This window comes from Corylus avellana, chromosome 1 (genome assembly GCF_965113065.1).
Source record: "Corylus avellana chromosome 1, dhCorAvel1.hap1.2, whole genome shotgun sequence".
NCBI classification, from domain to species: domain Eukaryota; kingdom Viridiplantae; phylum Streptophyta; class Magnoliopsida; order Fagales; family Betulaceae; genus Corylus; species Corylus avellana.
In genome coordinates, this window is record NC_142490.1 from 18,417,199 (window position 1) to 18,440,262 (window position 23,064).

The following is a 23,064-nucleotide window of genomic DNA, read 5'->3' on the forward strand; positions in this document are numbered from 1 at the left end:
AACTTATTTGTGATGTGACTGCATGAGGACAAGAAAAGAGAGAGAACTTACTATTATCTGTTTGAGTTCCGTTTGCATTCTGCTCGCTTGGGCTTGCCTCCGCTCCAAGCCTCCAACATTTATAGTATGTTGAGGAGAAGTACTTTGAGGGTTAGGATCTCCCTTTTTTTTTTTCCCTGGTTTCATAAGAAATAAAATCAGATAGAAAAGTAATTAATAAAATCAAAATAATTATAACTTTATATATATATATATATATATATATATATATATATATATATATATATATATATATCACTTAATTAGGTCAAGTGATGAAGAGTGACGACTACAAAAAAAATGAAAAATTAATTCTTTTGGTCGTTACATATACACAAATCTCACACCTAAAGGGTCCTTGGTAATTTAAATTACAGAAATATTTTCAACACCAAAAATATTAGTTGTTGGGTAAATTTGACATATATATGAACATGCCATCACTCACAACAAATTTATTGACCCATTTCTTTCCTTTTTTTTTTTTTTTTTTTTCTATGGTTTTCCATAAACTTTTCTTCTACCAAAATTGTAAAATAGTAAAGAAGCACCACCATGCTAAAAGTACAAGATTATGATTTACGCTTGGAAAAGAAAAGAAAAAGAAAGAATATACAGATATAAAAATAAAAGTAGAAGAGTAATGGTAAGGAGAAAGAGAAAAAATCTAAAGTCTTGACGATAACAACAATTATGGAACTTGACATTACGTACTGTTCGAATTCTAGCCGTTAGATATTGAGCTTCGGAGTCTTTTGAGCAGTCGGAAGAAACGGTGAGTGTTTTGATACTCAACCAGCTTGTAGGAATTTTGGCCAAAAAGTCTGCTACATTTATAAGAAAATTCTTCCAATAATACGCAAGCAATGCTTTCGTAAGAGCTGACGATTACATATCTGAGTGGCCATGAATTTCTTCTTTTTTTAATCTGTGGCAAATTTCATAATTTCTAAAGTTAGTCGCCATTTCGTAATTTCCTTAAACAGTGCTTCTCAACATTAGTAAATCGTTGCGTTTTTTATTTATTAAACGGTGCGTTTTAAATGTCATCTTCAACCTTTCGTCTTCTTCAACTTTCGTCTCATCTTCTACAAAATCCTAATTTTCAACCGATGAACTAAATAAAAAAATCACGTTTTTCTTATTGATGAACTTTCCCAATTAAAAATCCTAATTTTCAACCAATAATGTTAAATATATTGGATAATATATTAGAAGCGGAAGAAAGAGAGAGAAGAGAGAGAGAGCGAAAGCACACAATGGACTACATTGTATTGACTCTTATAATAATAATGAATACAGAGGCCTCTATTTATAGAGAGACAAGTAACCTAATAGATTAAGGAAAGGTAAACCTAGTAGAATAAGAAAAGGTAAACCTAGTAGACTAATAATACCTAAAGAAGTAAATAACAAGTAATATTCTTAACATCCCCCTCAAACTCAATGTGTAAACTTGAGTTTGGATAAAAGAAAAGGGAAAGAAAAAGGAATTCGCCGAAAAAGCTGCTTGTGCCAAAACAATTGCCGAAGTAACGCCATAAAAGTTGTTAGAGACCGGTGGATTCTGTCTGAATTTGAGCAATGCATTTAAGCTGGAGCTTGGTTCACTTAGTTGTAATTTGACTTGAAAACCATATACTAGTAATGAAGTAGCACACCTGGTCGGCTGAGAAAAGTAGGTTCAGTTAAAAGGGGCTTGTTTGGCCCGTAACCCTTGGACTGTCTCGCCTGATCGGCTGAGCTAAAGTCTGACCCAAAAATTTTAGCTAGTAGATCGTCTCGCTTGGTCGGCTGAGATAAGTAGGGCCGGTTGAAAAGGCTAATCATGTCTGAAACCCTTGGACCGTCTCGCCTAGTCGGCTGAGATAAGTAGGCCCGATTGAAGAGGCTAATCATGTCTGAAACCCTTGGACCGTCTCGCCTTGTCGGCTGAACTAAAGTCTGACTAGTAGATCGTCTCGCCTGGTCGGCTGAGATAAGCAGGGCCGGTTGAAGAGGCTAATCATGCCTGAAACCCTTGGACCGTCTCGCCTTGTCGGCTGAACTAAAGTCTGGCCCATCTAACTAGTAGACCGTCTCGCCTAGCCGGCTGAGCTAAGTAGGGAGAAAAATGGCCGGTTGAAGAGGCAAATCATGCCTGAAACCCTTGGACCGTTGAAAGGTCTGACCCAAAAAAATTCTCATTAGTAATTGATCAATGGCCTAGGAGAGGCTGTAGTGACCAGTGATGGCGGCATTTGACAAGGCATAAGTGGGCCGGTTGAAAGGGACTTCTTTGGCCCGAAAACCCATGGACCTGAGGAAAGATTGGTCTGACCTGAGAGTGCCTACCGCAAGAAGAATGAACCGGATTGAACTGCTCCAAAGAAAAGGCTATGGAACCGAATTGAACAATGCATGAACCAACTTGAACCGCATAAAACAAACGCCTAAATTTGGAGAATAATATTGTTTTCTGCCATATAGAGATGCCAAAAGCAAAAATAGACCACAAATTTGAAATCAGGACGAAAAATTGAGTAGAAAACACCTAATCAACTTTTTAAGTGGTCAAAGTCAACAGTCAAAGTCAACCATGTCAAGGTGCTGATGTGGCATAGCCGCTGACGTGGCAGATAGGGCTGACGTGGCACTCTGGTGCGATGGCGTGTGTGGTACACGCGCGAACGAAGGTGGCGTGGTCTTGGCGCGTGGATCTGACGTGCGGAACTTCTATGGGCACATGGAGGCACGTGCGGCGTCGTATGGAGGATATGGGACTTGTTTTGGAATCACCGAGATGAAAGCTATCGATCAGTGGCCTTGGAGAAGTGATCGGACCACCGTGGCGGCTGGTGGTGGAAGGGCAGTGGCGGAATTGCCAAAAATTTGGGCGGCGCATGAGGGCGCGTGGAAGCTCCTATGGGGCTGTGTGCGGCGACTCTGGGACGGTTGTCTTCCGGGTTTTCAAGCGGTATAGTGATACACTGAAAACCTCGAGGAGAAGATAGAGAACCGTGAGGAGCAGAGAGAATGATTCGCCGGATAACACTGGCGGTGCCGGAAAACGTCAAAGACGTTTATTGGAGGCCACAGAAAGGTGGCTCTGATACCATGTTAAATATATTGGATAATATATTAGAAGCGGAAGAAAGAGAGAAGAGAGAGAGAGCGAAAGCACACAATGGACTACATTGTATTGACTCTTATAATAATAATGAATACAGAGGCCTCTATTTATAGAGAGGCAAGTAACCTAATAGATTAAGGAAAGGTAAACCTAGTAGAATAAGAAAAGGTAAACCTAGTAGACTAATAATACCTAAAGAAGTAAATAACAAGTAATATTCTTAACAAAAAGGTGAACTTCCCCATTCATCTCTCTGTTTTTCTTCCTTATTGATGTATAAGAAAATTGCCTCTCTGTTTTTTTTCTTTTTTAAAATTTTATTTCTCTGTTCTTGGGACATCCGAAAGCTTTTAAGTTTTGAGATAGTAGAGTTACATTGATCATTTTTATTTTTATTTTCTTTACATTATGGCTCTGATTCTGCTGTGTGTTATGTGTGTTGAATTCTTGGTATAATAGCATCCATACAATTCTGCACTGCTAATTTTAGTTGAATTTTTACAACGAGAGAAATGATATTTAGTGAATTGCTTTACACAACTGTTATATAATTGGAATGATGTGTTAGTAAAAATTAACCATTAATTTTTCTTTCTTTTACAAGACCTTGTTGTGTAATAGTTGTATGGCGGTCAGATCATATCCTACTAAATAGCATTAATCTTTCACAAATTTTTTTTTTCTCCTTGAAACGGTTCGTTTGGGAATATGATTTCAAAATGCAATTTTTCAAAACAAAAAAAAAAAAAACACTTACAAATGATGCATTTTCTGTGATTTGGTCTTTTCGTTTACGAAATCACAGTACCAAATGCATTCTAAGTCTAGAACATGCAATTACTGATAGATTTATAGCCGATCTTTTTTTTTTTTTTAAAAAAATAATTTATATTTATCTGAATAGAAAACGACTGCTCGCTCTGCAAGTCCATTCCCTATGTATTGGTCCACAGAGTGACAGACAAAGACAACAAGCTAGGGGTGGGAGAACCATTTCTTGGAGTGCAACCAAAGGCCCTTCCCTGCAGACCTTTACGCTGCAGAGAAAGAACTCTATCTGGGATCTAAATGTCAAGTTGAAGACACCCCAAATCCATGGCAGTTTTGGATGATCATGCTCAAGAGTGGCAACATGGATACTTTTGCAGCAAAATGCCCTAAAAATGGCCATAAAGTTGGACCTTTTGGCCCTGACAAAGGGTTCCCCTGCTTCGGAAAAGGGTGCATGAACCAGCCAAGGATTTATCATGACTATACCACATTGCAGGGGCCTAACAGGACTACTCTTACAGGAAGGTTGTTAAATCATTAAATTAATAAAAAGAGAGTAAATATAATTATTTAATTAAATATTCTAACATTATTTTTATGTTTTATTAAGGTTTTATGGGTCGTGGGACTTGGATGCAGATTTGAGTAAAGGTATGGTGGGGAACATATTTTACCATTCAGTGACATGGGAAAAGGAAGTTGGGTTTTTCATCATGTCTTGAGGACTTCAACAAAGTATCCTTGGTTGATGCTTTACTTTAGATCGGATGCCACCTTTGGACTTTCCGGAGGCTACCATTACCCAACCAGAGGGATGTCTAAAATTGTAAGCAATCTTTCTCTTCCTTCCTTGGTAGGTATATGAACAGATTTCCTCATGTCTAACACCAACCAATTTGCACATGCAAAAGAAAAAACGAGAAGCAATAAAATATGTCGGCGGGAAATAATTTCGATGCTAAAGTCAATAAAGTGTTTGAAGAATGAAAGTAAATGAATGGTTATGTTGGAAAAAACATAAACATAAAAACATAGAGTTCTATATGTGTACCTTTCTTTTAGAACTTACAAATAAGGATCTTTGGTAAGTGTTTTACAATGTATAAAGATGCCTCTCACGTACACATTTAAAAGAACTCAACAGTGGTGTTTTATTACAAGAACAAAACATACATGCCCACAACCTAAATGCTATTTGATGGAGAATAGAAGAGAGAATTGAGAGAGATTCAAAATTTCTAACTCTGAAATGATTGAATGAATAATATGATGTTTTAACTTCCATCCCTTGGATTATTTATAACCAACCAAGAGACACGACTCTTGGTTATATAAGTGACATATCCAAGAGATATAACTCTTAGTATTATATGGACCAACTTCATTGTGGGTGTATTGGAGTCCAATTACTAACAAGTTAGAGTTAGAGTTTTAAGCAACGGCCAAAAATCCCTTTGGCCGAACTGTGAGTTACTTTTTATAGTAACCCATATGCAACTGTTTCCCATTGATTTTAGTGTCAGATTTCAAATTAAATTACTAATTGTCCTAAAAGTTTAAATTAATAAAAAAAATGATAATTTTCGTCATTTAATTAATATTCTAACACGTGCAGATCCCAGAATCGCCAAACTTTAGAGTGAGGTTTACCCTAAATGTTATCAAAGGAGGTGGTCCTAGCAGCCAATTCTACCTAATGGACATGGGAAGCTGCTGGAAGAACAATGGGCAGCCTTGTGATGGCAATGTGACTTTAGATGTCACCAGATACAGTGAAATGGTCATCAATCCAAACACAAGTGCATGGTGCAATGCAGGCAACCTCAAGCTCTGCTCGCCTTACCACACGTTCCCTGACAGGACTCGTGTCTACCGCATCGACGCCGCCTGCTTCCCTTATGCCGCCTACCACTTGTATTGCTCCCCAAGGAATGCAGAGCAGCTTGAGGTGCCTTTCAGTTTGTGTGATCCATATAGCAATCCTCAGCCTCAGGAGATATTGCAAATTTTGCCACACCCTGTTTGGGGTGAATATGGTTACTCGACAAAGCAGGGGGAGGGTTGGATTGGGGATCCTAGGAAGTGGGATCTTGATGTTGGGAGGTTGTCTCAATCACTTTACTTCTATTAGGTTTGATTTTCTTTCTGTCCTCCTCTGATCTTTGGACTAAATGGTAATAATTAGCAACCACTTTCACAGTAAAACTATTAAATCACCAGCTTATTCTCATAAGCTGATAGGAAGAGATAAATTTAATCACTTAATCATTACTTTAATACACTCCTTCACGTGTGGACTCAAACTCCCTATTAGTAGATAAGGCCCAACATGTGAAATATTTAATTTAAATGGAGGTGATTTAACAGAGTTAAGGTTCGATCCCATGACCTTTGGCTCTGATACCATGTTAAGAGCTTATTTGAGATTGCGTTTGAAAAATAGAGTTTTTAAGTCAAAAAAATGTTTATTGGCAAAAACTTCATTTTTAAGCTTTTGCTAAAAGTGCGTTTTGACAATTTTTAGGTTTTTTGGACCTTTAAAAGCGCTTTCAATTTGTTTTACGAAACGACTTTTTTTTTTTTTTTTTTTTTTTAAACGGACTTTTTAAGTGTTGAACGCATTTTTAGGCTCCTTAAACACACACCCAAAGAAGCCCTAAATCACCAGTTATTCCCATAAGCTTAAGCTTTTAGTTACCATGTTAATCGCCAATTGTTTTAAAAGCTTAAGCTTATGGGAAAAACCGGTGATTTAACAAAAATAAGGGGAGAAGAATATATTAAAGGAGTAACTTTGGAGGAATTACATAATACAAATTTGCCAAACTTGTATTTTTTCTTCTTAACTACTTTGTTTTTTTGTTCTCAAGTTAAAGATACTAACACGTACATAGCTCAAAAACACAACAAATGTTCACATATATGCCACATTATAATCCCTTTTCGAAACAAAAAATACTTTAGAAAAATAGATAGTTACAATAAAAATGACGACTTTTAGTTAAAATTTGCCGAGCGGGACGTGAATGGTATTGTGATGTTAAATTTTATCTATCTGGTAACTGAGGTTTGATGCTGACAATAGCTAGAAAAACTTCATTGCAGGATGCAGGAACTCCACCGGCTAAAAGGCAATGGATGTCTATTGATTTGGAAACTGAAATCTTCAAGGACCCCGACCAAGTTGCTGAATGGACCGTTAGTGACTTTGACATCCTCATACCTAAGCAATCAAGGCATTGAGAATGTGCACTAGCGAAGATTGTAGGGATAGAGAAACTTTTACCCAAAGGGTAGAATTTTCAGATGGGATTCTTTATATTATTGTCATTTTTTTGTTTAGTCAGAAAAATTCAAAGCTTGGATTTTTCTTTTTTCTTTTTATTTTTGTCCGAGTTGAAGAGCATAAGATATAGAGCTCGACTGCTCCTATGAATATAATTTTTCTTGGTTTCAAAATGAGCTAAATTGGGTGTTCGTTACGTTAATTAATGCTAAGAACACATGCATATCACTTTTAGAAGCTAGTTTGTAATAAGTTTGTAGGAAATTTTTGTTAAATTTATAAATGGCCATCCTACTTAAATTGTTATGAGCTAGTTATGCAAAGCTCTTTTCAAAATATAGCTTACAAATAAATCGGATTATTTTGTAATGTTATAACTATGAGAGTCTGAGTAATGTTATAAGTTTTTCTTATGTCATTATTTTGTCTCTCAAAAGATGATGTGGCTCTTAAATAACCATTGAGTTTTTTTTTTGACATGTCCACACAAGGGAAGGGGGATGGGAGATTCGAACTAGTGACCTCCGCTTCATTAGGCGTGGTCCACAGCCGATTGAGCTACCCATTGAAGACAACCATTGAGTTTATGATTGATCACTATTAGATATTAATCAATCAAAATTTTAAAAGTCACATCATTTTTGAAGAGATATAAGAGTGACACAAAAAGAACTTTTAAAATTACTCTGAAAGTCTATTGCTCTACAAACCAATTCAAATTCACATTGATTCTTAAATTTTTACTAAGCCCAATAGCCGTGACATTATGATGGCAATTGTGCATTGCTTTTGAAATGGATTAGGAAATTGCAAATAATAAAAAAAAAAAAAATGTAAAAATTAAGGTTGAATCAAGATATGTAAAATGTTACTTTTTATTTCTCCTTTTTGTCGACAAATATTTAAAACAGCAATATTAAATAATACTATCTAAACTTAAGTAGTGTCAAGCTGTTTAAAACGACTTTTTTCTGTTTTTTTTTTTTTGCCTATAAATATTTAAAAATTGACAATTTAAATTCCCTAAAGAGAAATGAAAACCAAAATGTAAATATGCCAAAAAAAAAAAAAAAAACGTAAAGAGAAAATGAGAGTGCATAAGGGGATCACTTATTATGGGTGAAAAGGAGGTCAAAAGAGAGTTATATTAAATCCCATGACAAATGAAAGTCCTTATTAAATGGTACATTACTACATTGACTACAATCAAGCCAATTCCTCATTTCTTTCCCTGGCCTTCCTTGGTCAAAATTAATCCCTTGATTGCCTTGACGACAATTCTTTTTACTGACCAATTGTTGGAGAGGGCATCTTCCACGCTTTCTTATGAAATAGATGTTTATGGGACCGAAAAAGAAATTTAGACGAGTATGTTGAGTGGATTATTTCGACCAAAAGTTCAAAATGTAGTACAACAAAAGAGGAAATTGGGATACCAGCTAAGTAATTATAACAGTCGGAACCCTTGTCACTTTGCGTTGATAGACCAAAAAGCAAGTTGCTCCAAAGGCTATAACCATACCTACAATGGAGATGAAGAGTGCGAATAGTCCACACAACAGCCTTATAGGAAATGAACTGAGAAAATCCTTTTTTATGTACCGGGGTGTGAGAATTGACAAAAAAAATTAATATCGAACTTGAAGAAGATAGCAATGCTATTGAATTTGATATGAAGAACACCAAAAACTAATTACGTTCCAAAAAGATAGGAGTTCCTTTTCCTTGATCATTGCCACCTGGTATAGTGAAGGTTGCAGCAAAAACTACAGTAGCAATCAATGTTGCAACAAGCATGCAATGCATTGCCGTACCCCTCACCACTTTTCACCATCTATATGTAACGTTCTATGTGTTTTTGTAAATAAACCCTTGGGTGTTTGTCCTTTTGAATTCTTCACCCTTAAGAATGCATGGGGCACAATCTTTGCAACCTCCTACAATAACCAAGGTGTAAGTTGAACAGTAAAATTGCTTTCAATATATATATATATGAAACTAGAATACATTAAGGAAGTTACAATAATATTAACATGCCTTAAACCATAATAACTCTCATTGCATATGAAGGGCTGCTCCTGATACAATATTTAGTCTATCTGTATGAGCCAATTTTCCAGCTAAGTGTAGCATGTTGTTCCCCTCTTTGTCATGACTGGCTGCGATCAAATTCCGGAAAATGCCTATCTCATGTATTAGGTTGAATACATTCTCTTGCCGATATACAATAGAAATATAAAATATATTTCGATCGTTTTTATCACCGATCCATATGAGATCAGGTTCAGAGCGTATAAGTATCGTTAGAAATTCAACATTTCCAACTCCGCAGCAAGAAAAATTGTAGAGGAATATTTGCTAGGTTTCTTCAATTCCGACTTTGGAACCTTGCTGCAAATGTCTTTGACTAATTTATGGGCTAACGTCCGCATCAATGCTTTGTGATAGAGCCCTTTAAAGCCTAGGATTAGGAAAAGAATCTATTCAAAAAATATATATATATAGAAATTTATCTATTCTATATACATTATTTAACAAGATACATAATAAGAAATGAGACTTAAATTTTCATTGAAAAGAAGAAGATAATGTAGTGCATTGAATGCTGTAGTTTATGTCCTCGTTGTAGACTTCTTTGGGTATGTTTTGTCTTGCAGTCTTGGCATAATACACACACTTTAATCTCTTATCTTTTGAGGCATATCACATGCCACAAGTTCTAGTCTTATTGCTTATGGTTTTGATTCAATTTTCAAAATATATAATAAGTTAGAAAAAAGATGAGTGTTACACATGCTCTCAAGTGCTCATTCTCAAGTGCTCACTTAATTACTTGTCAATAAAAATCACTATTAGAAGAAAAAACAAATGAAGAATTTAATGGTGATTTTCATTGTCATGTCAGAAAGTGAACTAAATAGATTCCGATTTTTAAGATTGTTAGTATTTTTGTTGGCTGAATTCGGTTCCAAAATGCAGAGGCTACTGTTTACGGGCTCAAAAGTAATATAGAGTGCTCAGAATCCAATCTCCACCGTCCATAATGTAGATTCATGTGTCATGAACGTCCTTGCAAAATTTCAGCTCAATCGGACCACAAACACCCATCGATTGAAGCTGTTGATCAAGGACCGACGGAATTTCCAGATTGCTGATTTTCACCATCTGCGGTCCGGCCCTCCCTTTGTCAGGATAACAATTCCAGAAACTCTATTTTTGCTCTGCAAGGCCCTGTCCAGACACCCCGTACCTATTATGCCCAAAAACGTGTTTTTAGTGGGCCCAAGTCTAGGGTTTGATATACATCATTATAAAAGAGAGAGGCACGAATTTTAGCACCCTAGAATTCGTGTGAGCCTGTGCTTGAGTGATTATTTTGTTGTGAGCCAAATTGATTCCTCTTATAGGATTTTTGTTAGTGTTGATTGTGTGCTTAATTGAAGTCTATAGGAAGGGTCCGATAAAGGAGAATCACGTTGAAGAAGATTGTGAGCGAGGAGATAAGTTGAAGGCTTGTCGATCTTATAGAGCCAAGGTTTTACAAAGGATTGTAAGTGTTCCTAGTGTCTGTAATTTCTGTATAATCTTTTGATAGTGATTTCTTGGGTTTGGCTGCTCCGGAAAGGTTTTACTTTTAGATCGGTTTCTAAAAGGTTTTTTCTTCGTCACCAAAATCCTTCTGTGTGATTGTTTATATTTTGGTGATTGTTTGCTTTGATAAATATCTGTTAATTCCGCATAAACTGTGATATTTATCTGTTTAGAGTTTTTCAATTGGTATCAGAGCGGGTTCACTCCGTGAAGGATTAAATTCCTGAGTGTGATCTTTGTTTCTTGTTTAAGATGTCTCAAACCCTTAACACTGTGCCTAATTTTGATGAATCAAATTATGGCTATTGGAAGTCTTGTATGAAATTTTCTTAAAATCCATAGACATTTGGCATGTCATTGAATTTGGATTTAAAGCTCCAGATAAGCCGACAGCTGAATGGGCTAATGTTGAAAAACAAACTCGTATGGCGAATGACAAAGCTATGAATGCTCTATGCTTGGCAATTTCACAAACTGAGTTCTCCAGAATTTCAAATTGTGATAGTGCCAAGGATTCATGGGAGATCCTAGAAACTACGTATGAAGGAACTAATCTTGTTAAAGCTTCAAAACTTCAAATGTTAGTTTCTCAGTTTGAGGATATTAAAATGTTAGAGGCTGAGACATTCAATGAATTTTTTGGTAAACTTAGTGAAATTAGAAATTCCATGATAAATCTAGGAAAGAAAATTTTTGACACTAAGCTTATTAGAAAAGTTATAAGATCACTCCCTGAAAGATTCAGAATGAAGGTAACTGCTATTGAGTCATGCACTGATCTTAATACCATGAAGATAGAAGAGTTAGTTGGTGCTCTTCAAACTTATGAGTTTTCCTTGCCTCAACCTAGGAAAAATAAGGATATTGCCCTTAGAACTCTTAGGAAGAACACTGATGAGTTATCTGATGAGGATTCACTAGATGATGAGCTAGAAGGTATTTTAGAAATGAACATAGAATTTTCAAGAAATTTGGAAAACAAAAAGAGAGTACTCAGGATAGAAATGAAAGAGACCCACGTGGTCCAAAATGTTATAAGTGTTCTGGCTATGGTCATGTGCGAAAGATTGTACTAACCTCAAGAGTAATAAGCCAAAAGGTCAAAAAGCTTTTAATATTACCTTGAGTGACACTGATGAGAAAGAAATTCCTAATTATATGGCTTTCGTTGCTTCCTATGAGTCTGATGATTCTAATCAATCAGATGTTCAGCCTGCCTCTGATAATGAATCAAATAGGGTTAATGACCTTCAAAACTCCTTTAACAATTTGATGGAAAAGTTTTCTATGCTTAGAAATACTAACTTGAAAATTGTTAAGGATTTTAATTAAGAATCTTGAGCTTGAAAGGGATAATTTGTTGAAATTTTTGAGTGATTCACATGCTATTTGCAATACTCTCAAATCTGAAAATCATGTGTTAATTGCTAAAAATAAATCCCTTCAAAATGATCTGATTGCATCTAGAAATCACTTGAGTAAATTTGTAGCACCCCAGATTTTTAAAGTCTTATTTTAGAGATATTAAATTGATGCTATGATTATATCAATATTCATATTAGGTAATGGCATTTACTTTGAGGTTGAGATATTTATTGATGATATTAGGTAATAATATTTATTCTTGAGGAACTTATTAGATCTTATGAATATTATTGGAATGAATATTGATTTGAGGTTATTATATCATGATGATGATTTTATATTGATTATTTTATTGGGAGATTTAAGAGATATGATAATTGATGATTGATTGGTATAATTTGGAGTATGATTGTAATAATTGGTGATATTAATTCTTGGGAAATTTATGAGAGTGGTAATTAGAGAATGGTAATTGGTGAAATAATAGGATAGTAAATGGAAGGTAGAAATAGTATAGGGTTGGTGGAATAGTGTAGGGTTGGTGGAATAGTATAGGGTTGGTGAAATAGTAAAGGGTTGGTGGAATAGTATAGGGTTGGTGAAATAGTATAGGGTTGGTGAAATAGTAAAATGAGGGTATAATTGTAAATTGAAGATAGAATGAGGGTATAATTGTAAATTGAAGGTAGAATAGTATAGGGTTGGTGAAATAGTAAAATGAGGGTATAATTGTAAATTGAAGATAGAATGAGGGTATAATTGTAAATTGAAGGTAGAATAGTATAGGGTTGGTGAAATAGTATAGGGTTGGTGAAATAGTATAGGGTTGGTGAAATAGTAAAATGAGGGTATAATTGTAAATTGACGGTAGAATAGTGTTTGATTTTCTCCTATAAATAGAGCTCTTCTCCTTCAGTATTTTCACCACTCATCTCCTCTCCCATCTCTTGCATATATTCTTCCTTCTTCCGCTTTTTACTCGGTCTTTCTTCTTTCTAAGAGTGTTTACTCAGAACAGAGAGAGAAAGGGCGAGACCAAGCGCTACAAGAAAGAAAGAACACAAGAGAAACCGAGAGTGAGATGGGAAATTTAAGACAGAGAGCTGAAGAGGAAGAAAGAGAGTTTAGGCGAGAGAGAGAGAGAGAAAGAGAGAGAGAGAGAAAGTCAGTGAAGGGATTGTTATGGGTATGGACCAACTGCAGCAGAACGGGTTTCAAGTAATTACCTTTGATGATCCATTCATGTAATCCACTGTAAGTATTCTTACTTACTGAGTATGATATTGATATCCAATAATACGGATTTTTGTGGTTTTATAACTTGTCTAGCATTTTGCTATATATGATTCAACAATGATTTATATTATCGGAAATCAATTGACTCACTACTTCACAGTTTTTTTGTAGTGTTTGCAGGAATGGAAAATCAAGGTAATTATGCAGTTGTGATTAGGGATTCATATTGAGATGTACAGAGATTCCAAGTTGGTTAAGTTTTGTCTAGAGTTTAGACTGTCGGATAGATTTGTATAAATGCCTTGTACGACATAGCTTTGGGTATTTTTGTATAACGAAAAGTATTTTAAGAGTATTTTTTTTTGGCATTGATAATTACAGTTTTTCCGCTATATGAGATGGGGATGTTACAAAATTCTTTAGTGAAAAGCTTGATAAAATGTTGCATATTCAAAAGCATTCTAGCGACAGATCTGGCTTAGGATTTGATAAAACTGTTTCTTTGTCTTCTAACCGTGCTTCTACTTCAAAGATTGTTTTTGTTAAACCAGTGAAAGTAGAAGAATCTTCAAGTGAAGAAAAGCAAGTAGTTGCTCCGACTCCTCAAGGTAAGAAAAGTAAGAAAATCTACATTGAGCCTCATGCATCTTACCCTACACCTAGAGTCGTGCATCTTCCTAGGAAATTATCTTCTCAAAGGTTTGTCCCTACATATAATCACTGTGGAAAAGTGGGTCACATTCGACCTCACTGTTTTAATTTGAAACTTCATGTGCATATAAATGAAAATTCTTATTCTAGGAAAAGAAAGTGAGGGTTTGGTCATAATGATGAGAGAAGTGCTATGTAAGCTAGATAAGTTTGAGCAAAGTCATAAGTCTAGACCTAAGATTTCTTAAGTTTGGGTTGGGAAGGATGATACCATTCACCCCTTGAGGGGGAGTGGTGATGATCTCACCTTATGTTAGGTGAGTCATCTATATGCCTAGGATTGATTTTCTTGCATATCTTTGTATATCCTAGAATATGTTGTTTTTCGTTTTGCATTGCATTTTTGTTTTATTTGTTTTGAAATTGTTTTTTTTTTCTTTTTTTTGTGTGCATTTCTTTTGTGAAAAATAACAAAAAGACAAAAATATTTTACTTTGGTTGTCGTTCTTTTCTTTATTTTGTCTTATGCACCTAGATTGTCCATTAATTTCTTATGTTGCTTTTATGGATTTAATTCATTGCATCTTGAAATGTTCTTAATATGCATGAGATGAAAATTTGTGTCAATGGACTTGTTTTTGTGGTTACCTAAAGCCTGAGCTTATGTGGTACATTTTGCCTATGCTTGATCTCTTATGCACATTTAAGCTTAAATTGAGGTTTTGTTTCACTTTATTTGTGAGGTCTGTTAGGTAACCATTTGAGGTTTTTGACTAGTCATATTCTTCAAATTGACTATATGCTAGTTGAACCTAGGGCTTAAAAATTCCTGCTTTCTTTTTTGTGATAAGCACCAAAAGTTTAAGGACACTTTCTCAAAGAGAAAAATAAACAAAATAGTGAAACAAATAAAATCAAAAGTTCATATTCCAAAGGGAATTTATTTCACTGTGTCAAACTTGTGCAAAATGTTTTACAAAGAGAAATGTATAGGATGAGAGTGGTTAGGCCCTAGTATGATAATGTTTGACTTTTGATTTGATATACTTGTCAAAACCTCATGGTGGTGAAACTTTCTCCTCATTTTGTAAGTTGACAATTTTTCTCTTTGAATGGTTTACACAAACACACTACACAAGTATGGGTTGAATGGAACATTTTTCTTTGCTTGGGTTAAGCAATATGAGTTTCTTGCCATTTCTAGTTTTATATATATTTTGCATATTTGGAGCATGTTTGGAATATTCATTGTGCAATACATGAGTCGTTGATGTGTGTATCATGTGTGTTCATTGGACTTTTGAGGGAGAGAAGTCTTGTTAATTTCAAGTTTATTGTTGTTATGAAGTCATGCATTGAGGGGGAGTTTTGTTTGTGTTTTATGATCTTGCATTTTATACTTCTTGTATTTTTTTTTTTGCTTTGATCATGAGTATTTTTGTGTTGATGACACTTTATTCCTGTTCTCCATATGTTTGATATGTTTTGTGAAGTGTTTCAGGAATCTTTTTGTCAATTTGTGACAAAAAGGGGGAGAAAATTGGATTAACAATTGTTTATCATGTATATCCTACATTTTGGTTGTCTTTGGATTCTGCTAGGTTTTGTCACCGAATTGCAAATGGGGAGTTTGTTAGTATTTTTGTTGGCTCAATTCGGTTCCAAAATGCAGAGGATACTGTTTACGAGCTCAAACAATGATACAGAATGCTCAGAATCCAATCTCCACCGTCCATAATGTAGATTCATGTGTCATGAACGCCGCTGCAAAATTTCAGCTCAATCGGACCACAAGCACCCATCAATCGAAGCTGTTGATCAAGCACCGATGGAATTTCCAGATTGCTGATTTTCACCATTTGTAGTTCCTGTCCGGACAGGCTCTCCCCCTGTCCGGATAGCAATTCCAGAAACTCTATTTTTGCTTCGCAAGGTCCTGTCCGGACAGCCCATTAACCTGGCCGGACACCCCGTACCTATTATGCCCAAAAACGTGTTTTTAGTGGGCCCAAGTCTAGGGTTTGATGTACTGATATATATATATACATCATTATAGAAGAGAGATGCATGAATTTTAGCACCCTAGAATTCGTGTGAGGCTATGCTTGAGTGATTATTTTGTTGTGAGCCAAATTGATTCCTCTTAGAGGATTTTTGTTAGTTTTGATTGTGTAATTGAAGTCTACCGGAAGGGTCCAATAAAGGAGAATCACGTTGAAGAAGATTGTGAGCGATGAGACAAGTTGGAGGCTTGTCGATCTTACAGAGCCAAGGTTTTGCAAAGGGTTGTAAGCGTTCCTAGTGTCAGTAATCTCTGGATAATCTTTCGATAGTGATTTCCTGGGTTTGGCTGCCCCGGAGAGGTTTTACTTTTAGATCGATTTCTAAAAGGTTTCCTCTTCGTCACCAAAATCCTTGTATGTGATTGTTTATATTTTGGTGATTGTTTGCTTTGATAAATATCTGTTCATTCCGCATAAACTATGATATTTATCTGTGTAGAGTTTTCCAAAGATAAAGCAAACTTTTGGTTCAATGGGAAATATCAATAGACGGACTTTTTTTTTTTTTTTTTTTTTTTGGAGCATCAATAAACGGATTTATAGTGGCTAGACAAGTACTTCTGTAACTAAATAATGAGTTTTGCCTCTTTCCTCCTCATCTTAAAAAAAGGAAACGGTAACAAGTTCTACAACAGTTTGAAACATATCAATTAGATCTTACTAGAATACTTAAGTAGATATCATCTAAAGATTTGATGAGATCAAGTAAGACTACTTTCTCATCCCAAAGTTATTTGAGTATTGAGTAAACCGATAGTCAAATTTTGATTAATATATGAAATAACAAACTACTAAATACATACAATATATAGTAATGCTAGGAAATTGCAAACAATAAAAAAAAAAATGTAAAAATTAAGATTGAATCAAGATATGTAAACTGTTACTTTTTATTTTTCCTTTTTGTCTACAAATATTTAAAACAGCAATATTAAATAATACTATCTAAACTTAAGTAGTGTCAAGCTGTTTAAAATGACTTTTTTTATTTTTTATTTTTTTGCCTATAAATATTTAAAAATTGACAATTTAAATACCCTAAAGAGAAATGAAAACCAAAATGTAAATATGCCAAAAAAAAAAAAAAAACGTAAAGTGAAAATGAGAGTGCGTAAGGGGATCACTTATTATGGGTGAAAAGGAGGTCAAAAGAGAGGTATATTAAATCCCATGACAAATGAAAGTCCTTATTGAATGGTACATTACGACATTGACTACAATCAAGCCAATTCCTCATTTCTTTCCCTGGCCTTCCTGGGTCAAAATTAATCCCTTGATTGCCTTGACGACAATTCTTTTTACTGACCAATTGTTGGAGAGGGCATCTTCCACGCTTTCTTATGAAAAAGACGTTTATGGGACCGAAAAAGAAAATTAGACGAGTATGTTGAGCGGATTATATCAACCAAAAGTTCGAAATGCAGCACAACAAAAGAGGAAATTGGGATACCAGCTAAAGTAATTATAACAGTCGGAACCCTTGTCACTTGGCGTTGATAGACCAAAAACCAAGTTGCACCAAAGGCTACAACCATGCCTACTATGGAGATCAAGAGTGCGAATAGTCCAAACAACAACCTTATAGGTAATGAACTGAAAAAATCTTTTTCTGTGTACCGAGATGTGAGAATTGACAAAAAAATTAATATCGAAGTTGAAGAAGATAGCAATGCTATTGAATTTGATATGAAGAACACCAAAAACCAATTACGTTCCAAAAAGATAGGAGTTCCTTTTCCTTGATCATTGCCACCTGGTATAGTGAAGGTTGCAGCAAAAACTACAGTAGCAATCAGTGTTGCAACAAGCATGCAATGCATTGCTGTGCCCCTCATCCACTTTTCACCATCTTTATGTAACGTTCTATGGGTTTCCGTAAATAAATCCTTGGGTGTTTGTCCTTCTGAATTCTTCGCCTTCAAGAATGCATGGGGCACAATCTTTTCAACCTCCTACAATAATCGAGGTGTAAGTTGAATAGTAAAATTGCTTCCAACATATATATATATATATATATATATATATATATATATATATATATATATGAAACTAGAATAAATTAAGGAAGTTGCAATAATATTACCATACCTTAAACCATAATAACTCTCGTTACATATAAAGGGCTGCTCCTGACACAATATTTAGTCCATATGTAGGAGCCAATTTTCCAGTTAAGTGTAGCATGTTGTTCCGCTCTTTGTCATGAATGGCTATGATCAAATTCCGGAAAATGCCTATCTCATGTATTAGGTTGAATATATTCTCTTGCCGATATACAACAGAAAAATGAAATATATTTCGATTGTTTTTATCAGCGATCCATATAAGATCAGGTTCAGAGCGTATAAGTATAGTTAGAAATTCAACATTTCCCAACTCCGCAGCAAGAAAAATTGCGGAGGAATATTTGCTAGAATTCTTCAATTCCGACTTTGAAACTATGCTCCAAATGACTTTAACTAATTTATCGGCATCAATGCTTTGTGATAGAGCCCTTTAAAGCCTAGGATTAGGAAAAGAATCTATATATATATATATATATATATATATATATATATATATATAATGTATATAGAATAGATAAATTTCTATATATATATATAGAAATTTATCTATTCTATATACATTATTTTAACAAGATACATAATAAGAAATGAGACTTAACTTTTCATTGAAAAAAAGAAGATAATGTAGTGCATTAAATGCTGTAATTTATGTCCTCGTTGTAGACTTCTTTGGGTATGTTTTGTCTTGTAGTCTTGGCATAATACATACTCTTTAATCTCTTTATCTTTTGATGCATATCAAATGCCACGAGTTACAGTCTTATTGCTTATGGTTTTGATTGAATTTCCAAAATATATAATATGTTAGAAAAAAGTTGAGTGTTACATATGCTCTCAAGAGCTCATTCTCAAGTGCTCACTTAATTACTTGTCAATAAAAATCACTATTAGAAGAAAAAACAAATGAAAGTACACGTAAAATTTAATGGTGATTTTCATGACAAGAAAGTGAACTAAATTTTTGATTTTTAAGATGAAGCAAACTTTTGGTTCAATGGAAAATATCAATAGACCAACTCTTTTTTTTTTTTTTTTTGAGCATCAATAAACGGGCTTTATAGTGGCTAGACAAGTACTTCTGTAACTAAATAATGAGTTTTGCCTCTTTCCTCCTCATCTTAAAAAAAATGGTAAAGTCCATATACTTCCTTTAAACTACCATCTAATTGACAATGTACCCCCCAAACTATCAATTGTGACATGTACAATGTCCCCCCAAACTACAAAAACATTTCAATGTCTCCCCTAAGGTTAGCAAAAAGATAAAAATGCCCCTATGTATTTCTCAATAAGACAAAAATACCCCTATAAATTCAAAAAATAAATTAAATAAATACATTTTTATTATTATTTTTTTAAAAAAACGAAAATTTTAATTTAAAAAGAAAGATTTTTTTTTTTAAAAAAAATAATAATTATTTTTTAAACGAAAATTTTTAATTTTTTTTAAACGATTGTTTTTTAAAGTGATTTTTTATTTAAACAGAAATTTTTATTTAAAAGAAACTGAAATTTTTTATTTTCTTAAACGAAAATTGTTAATTTTTTTAAAAACAGAAATTTTTATTTTAAAAAGTTATAAAAAAAAAATATTTTTCATAACAATTTTTTTTTAAAATTTTTTTCTTATACAGTGGATTTTTTATTTTATTTTATTTTATTTTAAATTTGCCACCCTTTGGATTTTATTTATTTATTTTAGTTTAGGTTTTTTCTAGAAGTTTTAGTATTTTTTGTTTTTATTTTACTAAGGGTGGTTTCGTCATTAGGGGGAACATTGACAATTTTTGGTAGTTTGGGGGGAAATTGTCACAATTAAAAGTTTAGGGGGGACATTATCAATTGGGTGGTAGTTTGAGGGGTATATGGACTTTTCCCTAAAAAAAAAAGGAAGCAGTAACAAGTTCTACAACAGTTTGAAACATATCAATTAGATCTTACCAGAATACTTAAGTAGATATCATCTAAAGATTTGATGAGATCAAGTAAGATTACTTTCTCATCCCAAAGTTATTTGAGTATTGAGTAAACCGATAGTCAAATTTTTATTAATATATGCAATAACAAACTACTAAATACATACAATATATAGTAATGCTAGAAATTATATTTTATGTCACAATTATTCTACAATACTAAAAATTGTCATATCATTATTGTGGGGTTGAAGAATAAAAATGTAATTTTTAGCATTTCTTATATATATAGAGATATTTGATTATGCAAGGAAAGAAAGTTTGGGTAGGTGGCAAACTAACAGTAGCCTTTGCATTTTTCCCCGAGTGACATCTGATTTATTCTACTACCAATTGCAAGAGGTTTCCTTGCCAACTGTTCCAATGCTATAAACCCATGTTCATCCTCGGCAGTTGCTAATTTTGAGTCCTTTTTAAGCATTTTCAGTGCTATATCTGTTCAACAAAACAACACATTCATTTGATGATCAGTGTCAAAGATTGGTTCAAAAATCGTTATATGATCAATAATATTGCATATAAGTATTGGTAACTCTATCCAACTTGTCTAAAACTCATTGTCAAAGTAAGGCCACAATGTAGAATGGTTCAGTAAGCATATGATTCATATGAAATTTCAACGCGTTAATTGTCTAAAACTCTCAATCAGCCAGACGTAGGACATACCATACAAATCGCAGGAAATAACAAGTACAAGGAGCTTAATCTTTTCATCATCCCTCAATTTATCAAAGTTAGTCACAGAATATAGATACGACACCATATCTCTTTGTCTGTGCATAGCTGCTATGATAAGTGATAGAATTTCTTGGTCATTTCGGACAATTAGCAGTTCATTATTCTTCTCAGCAATTTCCTCTTTTGTGGCAACGTTTTTATTATTCTTCTCCACTATCATCTTAGCAATTTCCACTCTTCCTCACAGAGCAGTAATGGCAATGACTGTATCTCCATTGGCATTTTTGAATTTTAACTCTTCTGCCTTCATAAAGTCCTTCAACAGTTTTTTAACAAAACAGGTCTGTTTTGCTGCAACTGCAACTTGAAGAGCATTCATTTTATGCTGTGTTATGGGAAGTTCCCATATAGTGACTTCATCTGGAAGAGCACCCATTTCCGTGGGAAGATCCCATTTAGCAGCACCTCGATATTTCTTACATACGTTGTTAGCACTTTGCCAATCACCTTCCAGTGCAGCTCGATAGAGCGACTCTCTTACCTTTGAATAAGTCCCTGAAATTTTTCCAAGTGACATAGGTATTAACTGCAATATTTCCGTGATAAATCATGCCATATAGATGCTAAGAAGCTGGAACAATTAGTATATATATTTTATGGGGAATCTTCTATTCGTAAATATCTACAATTACTTGAAAAAAGAAAAAATATTCTTTTCACACCCGCGTTTGTGGTTTTTTTTTTTGCTTCTATAAAAGATGCTTAGCAGAAAAATTTAACAATGCAGTATTTGGAAGTTGGGAAAAAATAAAAACAAACGCATTTAGAACTCTTTCCCCTAAGATATTCTAAAACTTATTTGTGATGTGACTGCAGGAGGACAAGAAGAGAGAGAAAGAGGGAACTTACTCTCATCATATGCATTATGCTCGCTTGGGATGTTCAGAAGCAAATCGTTGTCTTTGTATGTACTTTGTTGTTCGGTAGAATGTTCAGAAGAAGTCATTTGATGGTTACTCTCTCTCATTTTTTTTTTTCCCGGTTTCGTAAGAAATAAAATCAGATAGAAAAGTAATTCATAAGATCAAAATAATTATAACTATATGTATATATAGATCACTTAATTAGGTCAAGTGATGAAGAGTGACGACTACAAAAAAAGAAAAAAAAAAAGGTGAAAAGTTAATTCTTTTCGTCGTTACATATACACAAATCTCACACCTAGAGGGTCCTTGGTATTTAAATTACAGAAATATTTTCAACACCACAAATATTAGTTGTTGGATAAATTTGACATATGAACATGCCATCACTCACAACAAATTTATTGACCCATTTCTTTCCCTTTTTTTTTTTTTTTTTTTTTTTTTTCTATGGTTTTTCATAAACTTTTCTTCTACCAAACTTGTAAAATAGTAAAGAAGCACCACCATGCGAACAGTACAAGATTATGATTTACGCTTGGAAAAGAAAAGAAAAAGAAAGAATATACAGACACAAAATTAAAAGTAGAAGAATAATGGTAAGGAGAAAGAGAAAAAATCTATGGCACTTGACATTACGTACTGTTCGAATTCTAGCCGTTAGAGATTGAGCTTCAGAGTCTTTTGAGCAGTCGGAAGAAACGGTGAGTGTTTTGATATTCAACCAGCTTGCAGGAATTTTGGCCAAAAAGTCTGCTACATTTATAAGAAATTTCTTCCAATACTACGCAAGAAATGCTTTCGTAAGAGCTGACGATTACATATCCAAGTGACCACGAATTTCTTCTTTTCTTAATCCGTGGCAAATTTCATAATTTCTAAAGTTAGTGGCTATTTCGTAATTTCCCTTTTTATTTATTTATTTATTTATTTATTTTTATCAAAATGGCAGTGGAGGCCGTGACTTGTTCTATCTAAAATAACGGTAAAATTTTGGCACTTGTTCTATCTAAATTGGTCCAATATAATAGGAGTAAGATAGAGTTACTCACAAAAAAAAAAAAATAGAGTTACTAAGAGCATTATTAGTAGTTTTACCAAATTTTATTCACCACAGTAACTAAAAGTATACTTTTCTCTATTTTAATTACGGATTGCTTTTTACAACACCCCCAACTTACTTATCAAAGTAACTAAAAGTATTTTTTTTTTTCTATTTTAATTACTCACTTTTTTAGAACATCCCTAGCAGCCTCAATATTTTAACAATCAACTTTCACTATTTAATTAATTTTTTTTTTTTTTTT

The 23,064-nt window shown here is 34.0% G+C and overlaps 2 pseudogenes across 1 annotated transcript; one reads left to right on the forward strand and one right to left on the reverse strand.

The window, feature by feature from the left end:
- The first annotated feature begins 2,764 nt into the window (after positions 1–2,764).
- On the forward strand, positions 2,765–7,233 carry LOC148588036 (uncharacterized; annotated as a pseudogene).
- Positions 7,234–17,412: 10,179 nt separating this feature from the next.
- Positions 17,413–22,167, reverse strand: LOC148588037 (uncharacterized; annotated as a pseudogene). Its single transcript, XR_015911577.1, has 5 exons — positions 21,744–22,167; positions 20,823–21,389; positions 20,439–20,591; positions 18,203–18,617; positions 17,413–18,066 (listed from the first exon to the last, which is right to left on the reverse strand). The product of XR_015911577.1 is annotated as an uncharacterized LOC148588037 (transcript).
- Positions 22,168–23,064: the final 897 nt, after the last annotated feature.